Source organism: Erythrolamprus reginae, chromosome Z, assembly GCF_031021105.1.
Source record: "Erythrolamprus reginae isolate rEryReg1 chromosome Z, rEryReg1.hap1, whole genome shotgun sequence".
NCBI classification, from domain to species: Eukaryota; Metazoa; Chordata; class Lepidosauria; order Squamata; family Dipsadidae; genus Erythrolamprus; species Erythrolamprus reginae.
The window spans coordinates 146,948,109-146,953,790 of record NC_091963.1 but is presented as its reverse complement, the minus strand read 5'-3'; positions in this window follow the sequence as shown (position 1 = coordinate 146,953,790).

The following is a 5,682-nucleotide window of genomic DNA, read 5'->3' as shown; positions in this document are numbered from 1 at the left end:
GCGAAGGTGAGGGGTGGGAACCTGAGACGAATTCACAGACAGGCAAGGAAGGTGGGAGAGAGGACGGGTTTGGGCAAGGGGGGGGGGTTTCAAGGTGGGCGCGGGAGAGTCGCACAGACCGGCGGAGGGAGAGATAAATAATCCTCACGGATGGATGGATGGATAAGCAGGTGGGCAGGCGGTGGCTTCCGATGAATCGTGAAAGGGCTCTCGGTGGAACGGGCGGGTGATGGACAGGTGCAAGTAGCAGGGGGGGTGTCGGGGGTCCCTGTGGATGCACAGAATGGATGTTGAGTGGCTTGGATTGAAATCGGTGGAGGGTCAGAAATAGGGAAATCAGGATTCAACCCAGCTGGGGAGGGTTGCTAGACAGGGCCTCAATGAGGACTGGGGGCTTTGTTTGATTGTTTGATTTCTATGCCACATTTATTTATTTGTTTGTTTATTTATTTGTTTATTGATTTGATTTGATTTGATTTGATTTGATTTGAATGCCGCCCCTCTCCGCAGACTCGGGGCGGCTCACAACAGTGATAAAAACAATATATAATGACAAATCTAATAATTAGAATCTAAAATAACACTTGTACATTTAAAAATCTAAAAGCAAGGAACCCCAATATAAAAAACATACAGTCATATCATGCACAAAAGCTACATAGGCAGGGGGAGATGTCTCAGTTCCCCCACGCTTGACGACTAGAGGTGGGTTTTAAGGAGTTTACGAAAGGCAAGGAGGGTGGGGGCAGTTCTAATCTCTGGAGGGAGCTGATTCCAGAGGGTCGGAGCCACCACGGAGAAGGCTCTTCCCCTGGGTCCCACCAGACAACATTGTTTAGTCGACGGGACCCGGAGAAGACCAACTCTGTGGGACCTAACCAGCCGCTGGGATTCGTGCGGCAGAAGGCGGTCTCGCAGATATCCTGGTCCAGTGCCATGAAGGGCTTTATAGGTAATAACCAACCAATAACCTTTCTCCTGAGACTCAGGGTGACTTACAACATGTTTAGAAATCTAAATAAAATACATTCTAAATATCCCCACAATTAGAAAGCAGATAACTGGATTCATACGTCATATATCCAACATTCATTCATCGGGCAGGGCAAGATGTCCAGGTTTCAATGGCCCCAAGCCTGCCGGCAGAGATGGGTCTTTAAAACTTTACGGAAGGCAGGGAGGGTGGGTGTTAGATTGGGCACACCAGGCTGTACAAGTTGTAGTTAAATTGGTTTTATTAACAATTAACTGGAATGGCAGCAAGTGATTGCTAACAGGCTGGGTAGCAAAAAGAAAACCCTTAAAATAATGGCACTTTATATAAATAGGGTTCAACAGGGTAGGTGTGGCTTTGACAGCCATTTAAAACTGACAGCAGCCGCTGTTATCCAATCAGCGGCTGGTATTCAAATGGACGCTGTTATCCAATCAGCGGCCAGTATGCATATTTCCTCAGACAGAACAGTGGGGGCTGTACGAATGCCCTGGGGGAAGCTTGTTCCATAGGGCTGGGGCCACCACAGAGAAGGCTCTTCCCCTAGGCCCCGCCAGGTGACATTGTCTAGCTGATGGCACCTGGAGAAGGCCACTGGGATGTTTGTTGTCAGGTGGCTTACGTTGGGCATTGGAAAGGAGGGAGAATTAGAGGTTCTAGTGGGCGATTAAGGCAGTGTTTCCCAACCTTGGCAACTTGAAGATATCTGGACTTCAACTCCCAGAATTCCCCAGCCAGCATTTGCTGGCTGGGGAATTCTGGGAGTTGAAGTCCAAATATCTTCAAGTTGCCAAGGTTGGGAAACACTGGATTAAGGTATTGGAGTGCTGAGTTCACCTAACTAGCGATGTCCCAAAGGTATATAATGGGATGCGTGGACTTCAGCTCCCAGAATTACCCCAGTCAGCACTCTGTGGGGAGGTAGAGTGTCTATGCGTGCTGGGACATTCTGGGAGTTGGAGTCTGCCCAGCTTAAAGGCGCTGAGTTGGTTGAGGAACGTTAGTTTCTCATGGCTTCATTTGACGGGCCGGTTCACATGATGCTTCAAGGCGGACTTGGCTGCTTACAGTGCAAAATATTGACATGCATTGGAAGGTTAGGGTTGGGTGCTTTCAAGCCCCTCAGTCAGGGATTTAGATATGGATTACATTGGCATTTCAGGTGCATTCAAATAGCATCTATACTCCACACACACCCTGCCCAGTAATTCTAATATTCAGCCATTATTCCTACTTATTCTAATTTCAATGAGATCTGGTCTGTTCCAGGGTGATGTCAGGGGTCTGCCTGCCTGCCTATCATCCATCTGCATCCAGCCATCCATTGTATCTCTCTCTCTCTCTCTCTTTCTTTCTTTCTTTCTTTCTTTCTTTCTTTCCATCTGTCTATCTATCCATCCATCGACCCATCCATCCATTGTATTTTTTATCTCTCCATCTCTCTCTCTCACACGTATCATTTATTTATTTATTTATTCATTCATTCATTCATTCATTCATTCATTCATTCATTCATTCATTTATTTATTGGATTTGTATGCCGCCCCTCTCCGCAGACTCGGGACAGCTAACAACAATGATAAAAACAACATGTAACAATCCAATTTAATAAAACAACTAAAAACCCTTCTTTATAAAAACCAAACATACACACAAACATACCATGCATAACTTGTAATGGCCATGGGGAAGGAATATCTTAACTCCCCTATGCCTGGCGACAAAGGTGGGTCTTGAGTAGTTTGCAAAAGACAAGGAGGGTGAGGGCAATTCTAATCTCCGGGGGGAGTTGATTCCAGAGGGCTGGGGCCGCCACAGAGAAGGCTCTTCCCCTGGGGCCCACCAAACGACATTGTTTGGTCGACGGGACCTGGAGAAGGCCAACTATGTGGGACATTATCGGCCACTGAGATTCGTGCGGTAGAAGGCGGTTCCGGATGTATTCTGACCCAATGCCATGTAGGGCTTTAAAGGTCATTACCAACACTTTGAATTGTGACCGGAAACCGATCGGCAGCCAGTGCTGGCCGCGGAGTGTTGCAGAAACGTGGGCGAATCTAGGAAGCCCCACGATGGATCATAGAAACATAGAAACATAGAAGTCTGACGGCAGAAAAAGACCCCATGGTCCATCTAGTCTGCCCTTATACTATTTTCTGTATTTTATCTTAGGATGGATATATGTTTATCCCAGGCATGTTTAAATTCAGTTACTGTGGATTTATCTACCACGTCTGCTGGAAGTTTGTTCCAAGGATCTACTACTCTTTCAGTAAAATAATATTTTCTCATGTTGCTTTTGATCTTTCCCCCAACTAACCTCAGATTGTGTCCCCTTGTTCTTGTGTTCACTTTCCTATTAAAAACACTTCCCTCCTGGACCTTATTTAACCCTTTAATATATTTAAATGTTTCGATCATGTCCCCCCTTTTCCTTCTGTCCTCCAGACTATATGCATCATGTAGCATCTATCTACATCCATCCATCCATCTATCCATTCTCTGTTCTCTCTCTTTATATACCACACACACACACACACACACACATTTTCACGGGTATATATATGTAGATAGTTCTGAGTTCGGGTTTTACCTTGTGTAATGTTTTGAGTGTCTATGAATCTGTCTAGCATTTGCCTGTCTATATTGCATTTTTGTATCTTTCTGTCTTTCTTTCTCTCTCTAGCTAGCTATCTACTATCTCTTATCTATTTCTATCTCCAGCGATCCCTCTATTTTCTCTCTCTCTTTCACATACAAACATATATATCCATCTGCCCATCTTTCCATCCATCCATCCATCCATCCATCCATCCATCCATCCATCCATCCATCCATCCACATATCTGCCCATATTTATCTGTGTATCATCTATCTACAAATCTAATAAATAATAATAATAATAATAATAATAATAATATCTATATCATCTGTCTATCTATATCTATCTATCTTCATCCCTCCTTTCTTTCTTTCTTTCTGTCTGTCTCTTTCTTTCGATATATAGAATGTAAATCGCCATCCATTCTTCCATCCGCAGTGGTTTGCTCCCGGACCGGTTCTAACAACCAGTAGCACCAGTGGCAGTAAGCTCCACCCACTCACCCGGGACACTTCTGCACATGTGAAAGCGTGCACGTGAACCAGTGTGTCTGTCTCGCTCAGTCTCTCTCTGTGTGTGTCTCTTTCTCTGGCTTTGTCTCTCTCTTTCTCTCTGTGTGTGTCTCCCTCTTTCTCTCTTTCTCTCTTTCTCTCTCTCTGCCTCTCTCTCTGTTTCTCTGTGTGTGTCTCCCTCTTTCTCTCTCTCTCTCTCTCTGTGTCTCTCTCTCTGTCTGCCTCTCTGCCTCTCTCTCTTTCTCTCTCTGTGTGTCTCCCTCTTTCTCTCTTTCTCTCTCTCTCTCTGTCGCTCTCTTTCTCTCTGTGTCTGCCTCTCTGCCTTTCTCTCTTTCTCTCTCTGTGTGTCTCCCTCTTTCTCTCTTTCTTTCTCTATCTCTGTCTCTCTCTCTGTGTCTTCCTCTCTCTGTTTCTCTGTGTGTGTCTCCTTTCTCTCTTTCTTTCTCTCTCTCTGTGTCTGCCTCTCTGCCTCTCTCTTTCTCTGTGTGTGTCTCCCTCTTTATCTCTTTCTTTCTTTCTCTCTCTCTGTCTCTCTCTCTGTGTCTGCCTCTCTGCCTCTCTCTCTTTCTCTCTGTGTGTGTCTCCCTCTTTCTTTCTTTCTCTCTTTCTTTCTCTCTCTCTGTCTCTCTCTCTCTCTGTCTGCCTCTCTGCCTCTCTTTCTCTCTGTGTGTCTCCCTCTTTCTCTCTTTCTTTCTTTCTTTCTCTCTCTGTCTCTCAGTCTGTCTGTGTGTCTGCCTCTCTGCCTCTCTCTCTCTCTGTCTCTCTCTCTCTCTCTGTATGTCTGCCTCTCTGCCTCTCTCTTTCTCTGTGTCTTTCTTCCTCTTTCTCTGTGTGTTTCTCTCTTTTTCTCTCTGTGTGCCTCTCTCTCTCTCTCTCTCTCTCTCTCTCTCTCATCTCTCATCTGTCATCTATCCATCACCGTTTTATTTTTCTGTTGGGCAGCCAGAGCCTCGCTGGCTGCCAATCCAGAACCAAAGGCTCTTGGTTGCAACTTTTCAGAGAGAGCACAGGGGCCTTGCCCTGAGTTGTCAGTTGGAAAAGAAACAGAGGGAAAACGTCCAGGGATCCATCTGGCTAGAGGAGAGCCAACTTCTGGGAAATCAATCTTGCTAGAAATTACCTCATCAGGGCACCTCATTGTAGGAGAAACAGCTGAGCCCCACAGATAGAGCAGTTCAGGCGCTGAGCAGGAACACATATGTGGAGAGAGACGCGCTTAGCGCTGGGGTGCGACCTTGTGGCACAAGTTCACCACAGAATCCAAAGATCCTTTTCATTGTTGCCTCCATTTGCAAATGCTAATGTTTATTTCTGTGGAAAAATTATGGGGCTGCCCAGCTCCCCCAGGCGGTTTACTGAAATAAAACCTCAATATAAACCCCAAATCATTCCCACCACATGGGTGGCAACGAACAAACCGATATCTCGTGGGCTCCATACCACATGAGGCCCCCAGGCCTATAGGCAAAACTAGGCCTTTGGAGCCTTTGAAAACAGTATCAAGATGGAGGCCAAGCTTATTTCTACAAGGTTGATGTCCCCCAGAGAGGGAGTCAGCATAGTCATCTTCAGAG